The 17,776-nt window shown below is 46.6% G+C and overlaps 1 long non-coding RNA gene across 1 annotated transcript; it reads left to right on the top strand.

The window, feature by feature from the left end:
* Nucleotides 1-13,881: 13,881 nt before the first annotated feature.
* LOC142054879 (uncharacterized) lies at nt 13,882-16,191 on the top strand. The gene is made up of 2 exons (XR_012659695.1): nt 13,882-14,011; nt 15,858-16,191. It is a non-coding gene; the product is annotated as an uncharacterized LOC142054879 (long non-coding RNA).
* The last annotated feature ends 1,585 nt before the right edge of the window (nt 16,192-17,776 follow it).

Genomic DNA, 17,776 nt, shown 5'->3' with positions numbered 1-17,776 from the left:
GAATGAACTCAGTGGACATTTTGAGGCCATCTTACAGACATTTCACAGGGGTGGTCCATAGGCTAAGGGAGTGATACCTGTGTATTATATCATAGGATGGGAAGGGTGGTGGTGGCTAATAAGGACGTATTGGATAGCGTGGAACTTGAGCATGACATAAATCCTATGGAATGAAAGGTGGAGAATGTGCTGGTTTTGGCTGGGATAGAGTTAATTTTCTTCATAGTATCTAGTATGGGGCTATGTGTTGGATTTGGGCTGAAATCAGTGTTGATAGTAGAGGGATGTTTCCGTCATTGCTGAGCAGTGCTTACACAGAGTCAGGGCCTTTTCTGCTTCTCACCCCACCCCACCAGCGAGTGGCTGGGGGTGCACAAAGATTTGGGAGGGGACACAGCTGGGACAGCTGACCCCCGGCTGACCAAAGGCATATTCCACACGATATGATGGCATGATCAGCATATTAATCTGGGGAGAAGAGGAAGGAAAGGGGGACACCCTCTCCTTCACACAGCCACCCATCTCTCAGAGAAGCACCTACTCTCCCATCCCAGTGCAATCCTGCTGGGTAGGTGTAGAGGTGAAGAAAGGCATGGGCCAGGGCAGAGCTCCAGAAAGACCAGGGCCCCCGATGCTGGAAGCAGTGGTGGGATGTGCTATTCTCTTGTCACCTTCGCTCTCCTCCTAGGCTGCCAAGGGCAGCAGTGCTGGGAGCAGAGCCCTGCAGAGGTGGTAAGAGGGCATCCCCTGCTCTGACCCCTGCAGGCGATGCAGCCTCAACCCCCTGCCACCACTTTTGCTTGTTCTCTAAGCTGGGTGAGGCGCCAGGGGTGGCTGCATGCTTCACATCATGCTGTGCACCTGTGTTATCCTGTGTCAGCACAACAGTAAATACATGATTAATATGTGCAGTCTAGGAATTAATTAAGCAATCACACCCCCAAGACCTTACCGCAAAATTAAATGCTTGCAATTAACTATGTATTAAAGTCTTGCTGAACAGGGCCAGTTCTCAGCCTTTGTAGAAATGTCAGTGTCTTTTGGTTGTCCTGACAGCAAACCTGCTTGCTATTTATCAGTCTGCTATTTCCTACATTTTTTCGTATTCCCTTTCAAAACCACAGGCTTCCTTTAAGCTGTGCTCTGTCTGAAGCCTCCTTAACTCCTGCAGGTCTGCCAGTTCAAAAGGAGCATCAATACATGTGAAAGAAGGAGTCAATGTTTTAAACAAACCCAGAAGTGGATATGCCCAATCTGAGAACGATGAAATAGAGAATGCCGCAGCTCTGGCCAGGTAACTGTAGGTGCGATTACCCAGTACATTGTCTCTGATGGTGTAGGACCGAGCCTTGTAATACCTGTGCTGTTTGCACTGCTAGTCTCATGTTGACCCCTGCTACCCTTAGCAGGTATTAACAGTTCACCTATGCAATAGAAATAACAAACCTAGGCCTTCACCTACAAATCTTGGGGATGGGGCTTGTTCTTTCCAGCTGTACATGGCAGCTCACCAGGAAGCTGAAGCCCTGGGACCTATGTGCTTCGCAGTCACATTGGTGGCTTTGATGGCAGCCTGGATTGAGACACAAGGATAACTGCAGGTGGCCTGTGCCATACTGCCGCAGAGCTGGGAAGGCTGATCTGGCCAGCTCCAGCCTGAGCTCTGCTGCTGGATGTAGTCACCCCCTTCAGGCAGCTCTGGGAGGAGTTTTGTGAACTGGATGGGTGGGTGGGCTTGGAGAAAAGCTCTGATCAGCTTTTAACAAAACCTGTGTATTTTTCCTGACGTGCCTAGCACACCCTCCAGGCTCTGTGCTTACAGGGCTGCCTGGACTCCTTTGCTCCACTTGGTAAACCGTTATCACTAGCCCCTTTGATAAACACTGCTATGCAAATCCCAGGTAGATTGTGGGTTGACCTTGTGTCTCCTTGGGAAGCCAGAGCAAAGCAGCAGGACCCTGGGGACCATGACACAGGTTCACAACAAACCAGGCTGCCCCAGGGCCAACTCCCTTTCCCCAGGCAGCTCAAGCATCCCTTGCCCCAGCCTAAGCAAGTCTTCACACAGCAGTACCTCAGGCAGTTCATGGACCCAAATACCAGTGGCTCAGCAGCACTCCTACCCTCAGCAAAAGCCATGCCACCTCATGACTGAAGAAATTAAACGTTCAGCAAACAAACTCCAGCAACACATTATGCTCTGTGCCACAGCAAAAGCCAAGGAGTGAGAACTGCGCACTGAGCTGTCTTTGTAATTGAGGGAGATATTCCTAGATTGCACCATACTAAGCGGTAATTAGTGTTCAATGAGGAAATAAACTCAAGCTGTGGCTTTTGGATCTAGATGCATATAACAAAAAACTAGAGGGTTTTGCCAAATACAGTGTGATTATCTAAAAAAAATATTAGTAGTGTATGAGCCAACCATGAAGTACACTTTGTTTCTCTCAGTTATAAAATATGTTCCCATGGTGCAAATGAATATCAAGTGCAAACACAAGTTATTTGAAATAACATGAGCAGCCTAAAAACAAGGCCTGTAGGCTCCCTCTATAGTCAGCTCTTAGATATCTAGCCCCCAGTGCTGATGTGAAGAGCTGAGATCCCATGACACAAAGCACTGGCACATCACAGACTCCTTGGCAGTCCAAATTTGCTTAAACATTTTTTGACAGGCACCTGTTTCCCAGCAGGATTCACACGAGATCAGATGTTGTCTGGCCACTCGCAGTCAACACCATCGTGTGCTCAGTGCTTTATGCCTTGGTTAATCTGCAGAAATGTCCCCATGTGTCAACACCTCATCCAGATTAGCTGTGTACTTCATGGTGCTCCAACTGCTATTAACAGTTGTGGGCATACAGATCTGCTATTAACCAGTGCTGTAGGCTCCTGCTATACCTCTGAATATATATCTAGAGATACCTGTCCTTCTCTGTTGACTGGACAGGCCTGGACCAACAGGCGTGGACAACTAGCTCAGTTTAGGTGCTCAGGTTTTATGTAGCTGACATCAGCTCAGGTGAAGCCTTACCAAAATCTACAAGACAGCTGCTCTCCGGAACTATAAAGAGGGCACCCTGCTTTTTCCCTCTCCTTTACAGCTTCTCTCTCCCAGTGGCTCATAGCCACGTGGTCCTGTCCCTTCCCTTGTGCTGGTTCTTCCTTCACTGAGCCCCTACAACTGACTACTGCAGGATAAATCTACCCAGGTATTTGCTAGGATCAGCCTCTGCCCACTTAGCAAGTTGACTTAATTCATGGAGTGTAGGACCACCAAAAGCCAGAATGGGCCATAGGAAAGGTGATGGGGAGTGGGACCTTCACACCAAGAAACTGGACTGGCTCATCCTGTCTCATGTATCTTCACCCTGATGCACAGGCAGTAAACTCCAGTGGGAGCACAACTCACTGTTTGTTTGGATGTTTCCGGTGATCCTCCACCACATTCCTCTGAATGTAGTACGTCCTGCTCAGGTCCACGGTAACACATGATTACGGCAGACAGCATCATGCCCAAAGCTCCATGTTAAACATCTATGCTCTTGTTATACTCACAGGAAAATTATAAGGTCCATACACATAAGAACTTAACCAACATTATTACTAAATTTTGTGAATGAAAGAATGGCTCACTAGAAGGAATTCAGTGCAGAAATGTTTACTCCTGCAGGAAGGCTTGTAGGAGAATATCTCAGGAGGTACCTGAATGGAAATATCTGTCTGAGGCACCTCTGGTAAATCGTTTTAACCTAAACTGTCAAAGACCTGAAAACCAGTATCTCTGAAGAGCTAGCCTGTTAGAAGTCTCTGCCTCAGCTTCTCGGTCTTCAGGAGTGATTTCATTAGAAGATGCTTTTAAATCTTTGAATTGGGTCTATTGTTTGACAGCAAAGAGTTATATATACTATCATTAGCCATATGCATAGCTTTTATGGATGGATTACACCTCTCTTGTATGTGTAATTTCAGCAGCGTTTTTGGCTTCGCTTTGTTCACATTTGACCCAAACCTGTTAGCGCAAATCTAAAGCTCAGGAAGGTCAGAGTATGGGAATGCTTACCGCAGCTTTTGGAAGGCTGACAAGTTTTAAAGCAGGCATGGTAATGATTTACTACTATAAACGGAAGGGATTACTGATTATATGCAGTAAACCTGTCACAGCTGACACTGTTTCACAAACTTGCCACTGCAGGGCAATATGGGTCTTCTGTCAGAGGCACAGATGCCCTCTGATAACAGAGGAGCTCTGGCTCTGTTTACTTTGCTCCTCTGACTTTATATGCTAACTGATGTCATGCTGCATCTGTACTAATAAATAAAAAGGGCAGGCCCATTTTTTATTGCTGGAGGCACAGGGCATGGCATGGCTTACATCTGTACACACCATACCCAGGCAGACTGATCTTTTCCTTTCTGTCTACCAGAAACAGACAGTCCAGCGTCACCACCCCAAACACACCTGAGCATCGTAAGGACTGTGCTAACAGGAATTGGGCAAACCAGTACTAGGGAGGCTGATAAAGATCAAGTAGGGTGGATACGGGACAGTGCTTCAGCCCATACACAGCCCCGTTTAGTTTCTCAGTACGGATGCCACCCTGGCAATCTGTCGAGCTGCCTCCATTCATGTGAGCTTAGATCCAGCAGCAGAACTGCATGCATGCTTACTCCCTGCTCTGTCCTCAGTGAAATGGAAAAAAACACTGCTGCAAAACATCTTAAAGTGATTACACGAACACACTCATGTGTGTCTGGGTGACAAGAGTCTCATGCCCTGATGTTGGTGGGATGGGCCACTTAGTTCCCCTAAGATTGCCTGCACAGTTCCCCTAAGATGTCACCATACACAAGAGGGAGTCCTGTCAGGATATTCAAGGGCACCTTAGATGTCAGTAACAAAAACCTCTGGATGTCATGCAATATCTGAAGCTGCTCAGTGGTCACGCCCACTGTAGGACAATACTTTGCTTACTGGTGATACAAGAGAATACCCAAGTGACACTGCAGGTTTTCCAAGGGAAAGAACATCAGTTTACCTTAAAAATGGAGCTACAACCTTCTGCCAGCATAACTGGCATATGAACACAACAGCATTGGTCTTCCTTCTTGCTCTCCCCAGCATGAAACTACACTTGGCAGAATCGGAAAAGGGAGTAAAACACACCTCCAGGACGCTTTATGCACTTCTGTTGCATCTAATTCGGTTTTGGCTGACCCAGGTTTTAGCTGTTAACAAATGGATCAGATATATGCACTGCTGAGTAATCTGTGTGCAGGTGGGTGCAAGGTTTAAAAGCTGATAGTGCAGTGAGGTTCTACAGCATTAACAGAGTGAATAGCCCATGCCCTGTTTCTGATGTAAAACAGACCTTAACAGATAGGTAAACAGTTTAGTTGTAAACGGTCAAAGGTCTGGTCTTTTCTTACCTGTGAAAGATGTTTATTGCGAAGTAGCATTCCCATTTGTGATTCACAACCGTTCCTCGGAATGCCAGTTTTTGTAACTTAACCGGGCTTGTTATCAATAGCCCTTTAAAATATCACATTACTTATCACCTCTATTTTACTCTGAAGTTCATAATTTAGTTTTGTACTTCATAAAACTTGGAGAGGTCACCAAGTGCTCCTCAGGGGGGAAATTAACTCACTGACAGCAGCCTGCTCAGGGATTCCTTTCAGAAGCACTAAACAAGCTACTTATAGTCATTTCAGTCTGGCTCAGAAAGAGGGGTAATAAAACATGTCTGCAGAAAATTTGCAGGCAGAGATCTTTTCCCATAGATGTCTTTTTTGCCCAAATCCATACTTTCGATGTTCAGCTGCACTGAACCTCTTCCAGTCGTCCATCACGGCTTACATTATTTGACACAAACTAATTGTTTACCGGGCAGGCAAATGGGGAACAACATGAAAGGACCCTATGCGACCTATGGGAATACAACATAAATCATCCCTCTCAGTAGAAGAGGCTGAGGATGTCTCTACCGCCTAAGCACACATTTACACATTAGCATTGTTTAATAAATTCCCATGGAACAGCTGTAAAGTGTTCATGAGACAGCTGTGGTTTACGGCAGCCTCTGCCTTCTGCCTCCCCAGGGCGCAGGGCAGGAGGCAGAAGGCAGGGTGAGCACGTGAGGGCTGGTGATGGGTCTTGGGGCCACTCTCGGCTCCTTGGGTGTGGGGCAGCCTTGTGTGAACCCCTACAAGGTCAGTCTGGGCACCTCTGACTCAGAAGAGCCAACTCGTACTGCAGCTGCTGGTCTGCTTCTTATTTGGGGCACAACACTGTTCTTCAGCTGTTAGGTGCCTAAAAGAAATCTGCCCTGTTGTGTCTTCTCTGAGTTGTCACCTTCTACACCTTCAAAGCAGCATCCAGGTGGTCATCTATATCCAGTGTAATTTTGCATATGAAGTTCTTCAGTTGTATATATAAGAAGAGGAGGACAACATTGCTTTCATAATATTTATGGCTTCTGAAAATACTAGTCAAAGGAATTATCACCTACCCCATACTGTGCACTGATGGACTCTCAGTGGCAGACTGAAAGGGCCACAATCTAAGACATCAGCTCTTTTACTTCAATAGTGTCATATACAAAACAAAATAACAACAGAGACCAAAAAAAGAGAGCCAAAGTTTGTTTAGAAATGGCATTTGAGAAACAAAGGTTGCTGTGCATGGCTCGACAATTGACAAAGATAATTAATTAGTTTGTGAGTTTTGAGCAAACACTTCAGCTGTTATTTCAGTATGCAGTGAAGGGCAAAGCCCTAGAAAGCATCAGAGTTAGATGTTTTAATAAGTTGCAACATGCAAAGATGCCAACCTTGGATGACATTTTAGAGCAGATTGGAGAATTTGACTTCATTCAGAAACAAGCCCTCTTTGTCTTATGTCTGCTTTCTTCTACCTTCGCTCCTATTTACATGGGGATTTCCTTCCTGGGATTCACCCCTGAGCACCATGGCTGCAGCCCTTGCATGGCTGAGCTGAGCCAGCAGTGTGGCTGGAGCCACAGTTCCCAAGTGGGGCAGCTGCATAGGAAGGACCTCAAGAGAGATCTCTTCTACTTCTCCTCCAGTCCCAAATCTGTATTAATGGTAACTAAACCATGCCTAGCAGAGGTTTCTATAGCCCGTTCTCAAAAAACTGTGATGCTGGATACTTCAGAGCTTCCTCAGGCAGCGCATTCATATACCCTTGCTTCGCTATCATCACCATTTCAAAGCAACTCCACCTCACTTTCCCTTGGGACAGATGGGTTGGGGCAAAGAAGAGCACTCCCAGCCGTCCCCCATGTCAGTCAAGCCAGGGAAACCAATCTGAGCTGTTTGGTATGGCCCCAGCAAATTTGTCTCGGTTAGAAAGAGATTAAATAAGCCACCCAAAGACGCTGATGCTTCTTTCTGGGCTGAAGTCTAGTTACATCTGAATGAATGTTTCCAGCTGTAGAGAATTTAACACCAGTTTGCCCTCGTCCCCTCGCTGGGTGTGGGTTGGTGATCTGTTAACTGTAAATCAGAGGCAAGTTACAGAGTATTGGTTCACTGCAGGGAAAAGTCAACCAAATCCTGGGCATTTTACCAGTGCTAATGAGAAGCGGGACGGCCACCTCTTGGCTCCCCTCTAGCAGGGCTCATGGCAGCCCCGCCACCTCTCATACCCAGCACTGCTTTCATGCAGCAAGATAATAGACAGTTAGAGATAGGCCATGGCATCTGGAAAGGAAGTGATCCTTCAAGTGTCCTCCAAATTCCAGGAAGACAAGTGGGGAGGAGAGGCTGAGATTCTTCTGAAGTTTTAAATTTGTTTGTTCAAAGTTTCTCTCCCTTTCTCACTCTCCTTATGTGTCATTGTGTAATCATTTTCCAGGGTGTAACTTTTCCACAAAGATTGAAAAAAACCAGACAAGAGGTATTGCAGATGACTAGAGGGTTTCTTTTCTGCAGCCTGTTTTCTGGTTGTGTATCGTTGGTGTCTTTCTTCCTCAAACAGCCATGGTTTGTGTTGAATGTTCCCGTGCTTCTGACTGGTTGGCCTTGCAGTTTAACCTGGTATGTGAGGAGTCCTGGAAGCTGGACCTCTTCCAGCTGTGTGCGAACACTGTGGTTTTGTTGGCTCCATAAACATTGGCTACATAGCAGCAGACAGGTATTATGTAGACAGGTGTGAGAAGAACTGTTTCCCCTGGCTATCTGTTTTTTGCATGTCGCTGAACAATGTTCATGGTTCAAAGAGGAAATTAATGCAATTAAAACTTGATTCAAAAGGCCCATGTGTCACAAACTGATGGATGGTGGTTCTTAAGCCCCTGCTTTCAAAGGCTGTTGTGACCCAGGAATCCACAGAAATGCCATGGTGTTGTCCACTTTTACCACTTCTCAGAGGCTCCATGGAGAATTTGCACATTCACAAGTGGAGTGATTTTGTTTTCGTTCACAGTGGCAAACGGCAATGCGAGCTCAGAGTTTGAGATGAAATTTTAGCTCATGCACCAAGAACTATTTGCCGTCTTTGTGATAAAGTTGTTTCACATTAATTTTAACATTATCCAGATGGCCATAATCAGTTTCAAAATAGGAGATTTTTTTCTCAGATACAGAAATAGAAGTTGCTCCTTCCTAAATTTTCTTTGTTTCCTCTTTTTCTCAGTTGGCTCTGTATGTAGCTGGATCTAGACCTTATCATCCCTCATCTCCTCTTTTCCCTCACAAATGTCATTGTGCCAATTATCTGCCTAGTGGGGTTTGGTTTTTTTTAGTTTAGACTGAACAAAATTAATTCTTTGTAGCTGACCTTCCTGTGCATGTTTACCAAATTTTTCGGTAAAATGGCAAGAGAGGCTGAGACTGGAATTTGAAGAGGTGAAGGCAACACAGGATGAACAATTCTTCTGTAGACCCAGTCTGTCTTGGATAAATGTTTTTTTTCTTTGTATTCTCAGAACACAGGAGATCACAATGAGCAATAGCCTTTTCCCCCAACCTGACCCTTCACATGGAAAAAGCCTGCTTGTGAAAAATCTCACCTGTGCACAGATTGGACAGGCCGCTTTCCAGTCCTCAGTAAACCTTTATCTTATTGCCAGTGAACCAGACCATGATTTTTTTTCAGGCTTTCTGCTTAAACAGATTTTTCATCAGAAGATATAATTTATCAAAGTAACTCATTGTGGTCACATCTTATGTGCAACTACACCTTTGGCAAAAAGCTGTCTCAGGTGAAAGACATCAAATGGCTACAGCAGTACTGCACAGATCCTATATCCAGTCTTCAGTCCTGGGCTGGAGTCTGCTGTCTAATTTGAAGGACAAAGGTTGACATGCTTATGTCAAATTTTGCTTTTCTTCATGCACATTTTGAAAGACCTGGGTTTCTTTGTTGCATCAGAAACATATGTCAGCCCCCCATCCTGTCTTTCCTTTAAACCCAAATTATTGTTTACTGGCCAATCTTCTAGTGAATTTAAAAGTATCCCATCCCTTTTCCCAGAACTTGTGCTCAGATAATAATGCACGGCTTACAGGAACAAAAGTGGGGATATGTAGAAGCCACTCATCCAGGCATGACAGGACATGAAACAACAGTGAGCAGATCACACAACCATCAGAGGCACCACTCTTCAGATCACATTTTCAGCACAGAGATGGATTCAGCAATCATGTTCTCTAGCAAAGGCATTCCTTGGCAGCGTAAGGCTGTGTGAGCCAATAGAAACTGGAGCTCCCAAAGACACAACCACTTATATCTGAAATTCTCGCTCTCCGTCAAAATACTGAAGGACCTTTTTACCAAGACTTATCAAACAACGTATGAAAAGACATGAGGGAGTACGATATCATTGTTGCTAAGATAAAGCACGTGCATGTCGTAGTGTCAAGGGTTTTCTATTGCTCTGCTCACTGCCATCCTGTCCCAGTTCACCATGGTCCCTGCACTGCAAGCACACAAGAGCAATACAAAATCCCATACCTAGACAGTGTTGTGCTTAGGGCAAAAACAAACCCAGAAGTCTCAAACTTAGAAAAGGGAATGGGAAAAGGCCCATGGATTCTGTGTTTCCTGGATTTGAGATATCCATCCTCTTCTCGTCAGACAGCCTGAGTGCAGCTGGAGTGCTAGTTTACCCCTGCATGAGATTGCTGCAACCTGCTGTACTCAGGACAACTCCCGCAAATGTTTCATGTCATTCAGGCGAGGTTTCATAATCTCTTTCAAAATGTGCTTCTCTGACAGATTAGACCTACTCATTTACTTGATTGGTCTTTGGGCACACATCCAGGTGCTGACTTTGACATTAAAGAGTCATAGGTGGCTTGGAAATGGCACCCCTGTGTCCCTAAAGACCTCCCAAGGTCAGTGCTAACATGCAGCAATTTTACCTCTGCCACTCAGAGCTGTGGCCCTGGGAAAGGGCCTTTGCAGGAGAGGGCTCCTTCAATGGTCTGATAAGGCTCTCTTGGGCTAGCTTTTAAGGCAAAGCAGAAGTTTCTTTATGTCAGGCTCATGACAGGAGAAAAGTTTGAGCGATGGGATCTGCTGATGTTATTGTGGAGAACAGAAGACATTTGTTTTGGCTAGCATTTATTATCATACTATTTTTGTTAGTGGACATTGACTAATTTAATGGGTTTTATAAATCATACATCTAACTGCATATATACCTCTGTCAGCTAGAAAACCAATCCCTTTCCAGTGTTCCAGTAAGCTCGCTTCTTTTGGAAACAATTTATTTCTATCAGTGAGTCACAGTGATACAGGGAATAACAAATAACAGGGATGTACAAGACCCTCTTCAAGAAGTTCTCGATAGTCAGCCAAGGTTGATGAGAAAATAGGTAATGATCACCATTATCAAACAAGATCCCCATTAAAATGCTATTGCAGCTTTGAAAGATGGGCTGCAGAGCCACACCAGAGCGTTTCTTCAGCTCATTAGCTAAGTTATCAACCAGAAGTGAATGACGACCTGAAAACACAGGACGGGGGAGTCTCCTGAGCTTCCATCAAGATGAAAAATGCTGCAAAGGCAAGAACAGATGCAGACTTCTACCCAAAATGTACAGAGAAGAGGGGGACAAGGACCACCTCCAGATTGTTCAAACCTTTTGGCTTGCCACCCTACCCTGTCAGCAGCTGAACCTGTTTCTTCTCTTTTCATAGAATCACAAAACCAGCAGGGGGACCAGCAGTGCCTGAGAGAGTGCCTGGCACTGCGGCCAGGTATAGCCAGTGGAGATGCTGCTGCCAATCCGGATCAGTGCATGGTTTAATGCCCTGCCAGGCTTGGCAGCAGCACCTACCAGCAGAGACCCCAGCCTTCACAGAATCACAGAATCGTTTAGGTTGGAAAAGAACTTTAAGATCATCAAGCCCAACTGTTAGCCTACCACTGCCAAGCCCACCACTAAACCATGTCCCTAAGCACCACATCTACAAGTCTTTTCATTACCTCCAGGGATGGAGACTCAACCACGTCCCTGGGCAGCCTGTTCCAATGCTTGACAACCCTTTCAGCAAAGAAATTTTCCCTGACATCTAATCTAAACTTCCCCTGGTGCAACTTGAGGCCACTGCCCCTTGTCCCATTGCTTGTTATTTGGGAGAAGAGGCCAATGCCCACCTCACTACAACCTCCTTTCAGGTAGTTGGAGAGAGCAAGAAGGTCTCCCCTCAGCCTCCTTTTCCCCTGGCTAAACAACCCCAGCTCCCTCAGCTGTGCCTCACAAGACTTGTGCTTTAGACCCTTCACCAGCTTCGTTGCCCTTCCCTGGACACGCTCCAGCACCTCAGTGTTGTTCTTGTACTGAGGGGCCCAAAACTGCACACAGTACTTGAGGTGTGGCCTCACCAGGGCAGAGTACAGGGGCACGATCACCCCCCTGCTCCTGCTCTCCACACTATTCCTGATACAAGCCAGGATGCTGTTGGCTTCCTTGGCTGCCTGGGGACACTGCTGGCTCATGTTCAGCTGGCTGTCAACCAGCACCCCCAGGTCCTTTTCCACCAGGCAGCCCTCCAGCCACTCTTCCCCACTCTTCCCTGCTTGCCTATGTCAGCACCAGCAGTCCGAGCTGTGCCACCTTCAAAGCCCATAGCCCAAAGTCCAACCCTCCAGAAAAGGGTTGTTTTCCACACAGGCTGGCTCTGTGGGGGTGGTGGGGTGGGCAGAGCCCCAGAGGGGAAGTAGGAATGGCCCGAGACTCCCACAGCTGCATTTGCTGCAAACCACATGCAGCAGTGGCTAGTTTCTCAGCTCTGGAGAGGCTTTGCCAGCAGGGCTTACCAGCAGGAATGGGTCATTAAAATACTGCCTGGGTTGTTTTGTCCCTCGGTGGACTAAATGAGAGAGAAACTCATTGCTCTGAGTGTGCTAATAGCTGAAACATCTGAAGCCATGGTCAAATGTCAGTTTGGGATCTAAAAGCCCACGTGGCATACAGAGGTGTCTTGGAGTGATTCGACATGTGGGACTGGGATATTAATTTATTTGCAGCAGACTTCTGTAGCTCCAGGTGTGAAAGCGATCGTATAGCACACACTAAGAGACAGGGAGGCAACACAAACTTGTCCAAGCCTGAAAGCCATCAGAAGCCTCTGTGCAAAAGTACTGAGTATCTTGTTGATTAGCAGATTTCAACTACCAAACAATGCAGTTGCCCTCTGTTTAGTTTTATTGCAAGCAAGAAATGGTGTCTTGCATAAGCCTTTGGTTAATGCCCTCGATAACCCAAACTACTTTGTATCATTGTTTTGTCCTCTCTGTGACAACAACCTAGCAGTCTTGAGTCTTGATTATTTGTTTGAATCACAAGACAATTGATTTATAAATTCTTCATTGAGTGAAATGGAACACATCATGTGCTGTCCTCTTGACCTTTCATCACAGCAAGCTTAGTGTTTCTTTAAATTAAATCCTTAATGCTGTTTTATGTCAAAAGCAGAAAAAAACTTATTTTTGTATTCCGACCTTAATGTGTACATCTTTCCAGCTCTTTATTGGCTTAAAATGACTACCGTTTGCTTGGGCAGGATGGGAATTACCATGTGCTATGAAATTAGTTGCCTGGCAAATCCTGAGCTGTATCCAACATTTCTCAGGTAAGCACACCCATTTCTCAGGTAAGCACACCATCTTCTGTTGGCTGGTAAAAGCACTGGGTATTTCTCTGGGAGAGACCAAAAGAGGCCAATTCAAGACTGTGGGTGCAGCGGAGGAGCCTGTGGCTCATGCACTACCCTGGAAAAGGAGTTTGCATTTTAAAATGCAAACTTGAAAAGGTGGAGGAGAGCTGCTGGGTGGGCCAGCAGAAATCTACTGCCTTGCCTTTCCCCACTTCTGAACTCAGCACTGAGGCAGCAGGTTTCTGAGGGGATGTGTAAGAAACCTTCCCAGACACCCTCCACTCTCCCCTTCCAGTGCCATTCAGTGAACCAGAGGAACTCAAATGCTTACTAACATCTCTCCTTCAACATAGGGCTAGTCTTAAGGTCTTGCCTTGTCTAACTCTCTCCCTCCTCACACATTTCATCTTGTGGTATTTCTCCTCAGAAGACGGCGCTGCCTGTGCTCTCTTTTGATTGTGTTCACCATGATAGTGGCCAGGCCTTTCTAAGCCCCTTCCTAAGCCCGAGGGTGTTATCTGTCTTTTCATCCCTGAAGTTCATGGCCCATCCCTCCTCCCGTCATCTGCAAATTCCCTGGACAGGGTGTTGACCTGCTCATCCCAGCAGCAGGGGTGAGCAAACCCTTGTAGGTCGTGCCGGGCATTGGGGTGCACAGCTGGACAAAGCACTCCCAGACAGAGCCAGTGACATAAATGTGTGCATGTATGTGCAAGTGTGCATGTGTGTTTGCGCATGCTCTGCAGGAACCTGGGAGTCCTCCTCTGCTTGTCCATGTGCAACCTCAGTGGGATCGTAATGCCCTTCCTTGTATACAGACCAGCAGAGCTCTGACACAAACTGCCCCGAGTCATCTTTGGTAAAAGAGCTGCAAGACAGGTAGGTTGGCCACAGCCTAGATGAGTGAGTTTGGTGAACTATTTCCCACCTTTAAAAAAATGTGGACAGATATATAAACACATGTGTACACATGTAAGATACAGCTTGGTAAGTCTGTTTCATCTGGGTGTTTGGAAGCTGTAGCAAAGTCACCCCTTAGCACTTCGTGCAGCGAAGGGGACCCCATGTTTTTAGGACAGCTATTTCAAGCTTTGACTTCCTGCTGCTGAGCCCTTCCCAAGGGAGGAACATCCTTGGGTTCTGCCCCTCCGACTTGCAACGTGGTTACAGGACCTGAGGTCCAAGCAGTATGGCCTCTTGTCTCCCTACACAAAAGTTGCACTCCAACTTTCACTGGCATCTCAGGGGATCCAGTCTGTCAAGGATCCCATAGCAATTTAGGATGGCAAAGCAGCATGGCAGCCCTAATGTTAAGGCTGCTAGCCTATAAAAGGTCTGCCTTGAATGTCTGCTACTGCACGTATTCAAATCACAGTGCCTGCATGCATCATCTGAAACAAAAAAAATACATTTATTGTACGTCTCTGAGGATCTACTGGGTTTTGTTGTAGGCACATAAATACAGGTGATGGCTGCCAGGTAGCTCATCCCTGGTAGCAATATCAGGCTCTGGGCTCTCCTGTATGATCTGATCAGAATCCACTTAACACCTTACACAGGAACCAGGCAGTAATGGAAGGGGTGGAGGGTGGTTTCACAGACATCTGAAAAGCATCAATCTGTGCTTCGGCCACTGCTTAGGCAGCATGTGCAGCCACTCTGCCTTGAGAGGTGTCTGTCAGCATGGGGAAACGTGTCCTTCCTGGCACAGCCAGCCACTGCCCAGCAGCAAAAGGTGGCTTTTGAGCAGGAGAGCACCTTGGGATGGTGGCAGGAGCTTTCAGCATCTCGTTCAGCCATCCTACTTGCCCAGGGCAGGTGAGGAAGAGGGGTGAAGGCATGGATCCCTGGGGACAGGAGAGCAGGCTGATGGCTTGGAAACCCTACTCAAGCTGGCTGTTGTACCTGTGTAAAGCAAAGCCAGGGAACACAACTCTTGGTCACATCCTCCTCTTGAAAACTTAGCAGTCCCATCTAAGCATCTATGGCTGGCAGCTGCACCCCGTGTGTGCCCTGGCGTGCTCACCACCCTGGTCTCACCTCCTCTATACAGCTGTGCCAGTGAGGGGACTGCTGATGTCCCCAGAGGTGCTCACATCTGACAGGGACAGACCTGGCAGAGGTGTGGTTCAAAATTTGGGGAACAGGAGTGAAACCAAAGTGTGGTTTCAGTGCTTTCTCCTTCTAGCACGACTCACACCTGCTGGAGCACCCCCCAGGGTGAGGGTAGAGGTCCACATGCACTGAAGGAGTCACCTGGATTTACTGAAGCTATTGCAGAGTCAAAAGACACTTGGCCTGGTAAAAAATGGGGTGTGGAAGGAAAAGGACCCAGCCTGGCCAGAAACAGATGGCAACATAGCACAGGGTAGAGCATGGAGACTTTGCCTCTAGGAAAACTTAGGAAGACCATACATGAAACCACACACCCAGATGTTACTTTAGAAACCACCTAGAATAACAGCTTTTACAGTAGGAAATGCCAGAGTTAAAGTTACTAATGCTACCGTTGTGATAGGATTTCCAGAAAGCAGTGCAGTTGCAGTGAGGCCACAGAAAGTCTCTAATTTACTCCATATTCTGCTGCTAACCTCATTTGAAAAATTGCCGTTGATGAGACATCCATTAAACCTAGTTTTCAGTGAATGTAAGCATATGGATTATTTGGTGGATCATGCTGTTAGCCACCAGGAGCATCATCTGACTTTTCCCCTTTCCTTCCAAGTCAAGAAAGAAGCAAAGAACTGATGCAGCACCCACTGAGCTCCAGCACCTCAAGCACTCATTTTGCCCCAGATCTGCCTTTATTGGGGCAGGAAGGCAGAAGAGGTCCAGCAGAGTAACCATAGCAAGCCCAGCCCTCAGCCCGATATGCAGGGGGCAAGCCAGGCCAACACGATGATCTTTTCCCCATTGCACTCTCACAGCTGCCAACACTCTGTGGCTTGGGGACTTCCTAAGCCAGAGGTCATCTGCCTGCATTTCTGCTTCAGTCCCTCTGGGACTGTCCTTCCACAAATTTTTCTATTTGCCTTCTGAACACATTCATGCTTCTGGCATCCCATGGCATCTGGCAGCAGTAATTCATATGATGTGAGTGGGAAATTCATGAAAGAACACTTTCTTCTGCACAAAACTAAAAGTCTCTTCAGGCCGCTCACTCACCGCTCATTTCTGTAGCGAGCAGGAGTGCACTCATGAGCCCAGTTTACCTCCTCCAAGCTACACATCATTCTGCACGAAAGCAAGCATATTCATGCTTGTGTTTACGCATGTTTGTTTTCCTAATGCCATGAGTTTATTTTTTTGCATGGCCAAACTCCAAAACAGCTGTAAGGAATAAAGACTGAGGCGGGAGGGAAAGATGAGTCAAAAAAAGGATGTGGTATTTTAAGTAGCTCTCCTTCAATAACATGCTGTAAAATCACTGCTCTAGTGCTTTTGAAGGTTGATGGGTCCTCTCCAGAGCCCTTGAAGCACTTAAAATGTGATTCACATCATATTTGTCAATTTGTGTATATTCTCTGGATTTGGGTTTGCCTCCTGACCAGTCCCAGTTCTGGGAAAAGGCCCGATTTCATCATATTTACCGAACATAGGGTGACACAGTGCCATACGTAGGGATGGGATTGGAGCAAGTTGCAGATAAAATCTAGCACATCCATTGTTTTGATCACACAATAGGCAGGGGAGGCGGATACCACATAAGCTTTGTACTGGTGTGTAGGATGTGATTTTCTGCCATTTCATCAACGAAAGCATACAAAACACCCTGACAAAACAACATTGTTAAGATTACAGCCTGCAGACAATAAGCCTTAATGAGTCTCCAAATAGCAGCAATGCTGGCGTGGTGGTGTTTGGATGTCAGTGCTGACAGCAACAGCAGAGGACAAGAAGAGTGCTTAGAAAGTGCTGCCCTGGACCACATCTGCAGCCAGGCTGTCATCAGATGATGCCAGGGAGAACATCAGGAACTTTGTAAAAGTAAAGAGCAATTATTTCCAAAACCCAGTCACTGAAGGTTGGTGGGTACCCTGAAACATGGAGTTTTATGTTCTCTTTAGGCACAGTCCTTACTGTGGTTTGAAGTAGTTGGGCGGGGGACAGGGTCTTCTTAAAAGGCCAGTCTCACTTGCATTAACCTGCACACTGCCATGTCCAGGGGCTCCCTGGGTTGCCTGAGCCAGCCAATGGTTGGGTCCTGAAGTGCTCCTTCAGCCAAGCTCCAGGGACAGCCCTGCCACAGAGCTGGTTATGCTCCAGCAGCCCCTGGAGCAGACAAGATTCAGCTGCTATTAATGGGAAGGGAAGCTGGCAAACTCCTGTTTTATCTAAGGCAGGATGTTAGACAGCTTGTCTCACACCCTGGAGGAAATCCACTCCTACCACACGCCCAGGACACAAAAGCTCTCTGCACTTCTGCACTTAGAGAGCAACCATGTGCAGCTGGACCAGATTTTACATGTTTCATTGATTTCTCAACTCCAGGAACTAATACATGAAATGACAAGATCGCCAGCAAAGAATTCGGTGAAGCACATTTGCCCTTGTGCTCATTAAGGTGCCACCAGAAGCAAATGTCAATATAACTTGTAGGTGACTGCAAAGCGAAGGCACGCCAGAGACTGCCACCTCTGCAGC

The sequence above is a fragment of the Phalacrocorax aristotelis genome, chromosome 3, assembly GCF_949628215.1.
Source record: "Phalacrocorax aristotelis chromosome 3, bGulAri2.1, whole genome shotgun sequence".
Classification (NCBI taxonomy): Eukaryota; Metazoa; Chordata; class Aves; order Suliformes; family Phalacrocoracidae; genus Phalacrocorax; species Phalacrocorax aristotelis.
The sequence above is the reverse complement of the archived record's forward strand: the minus strand, read 5'-3'. Positions and strand labels throughout refer to the sequence as shown.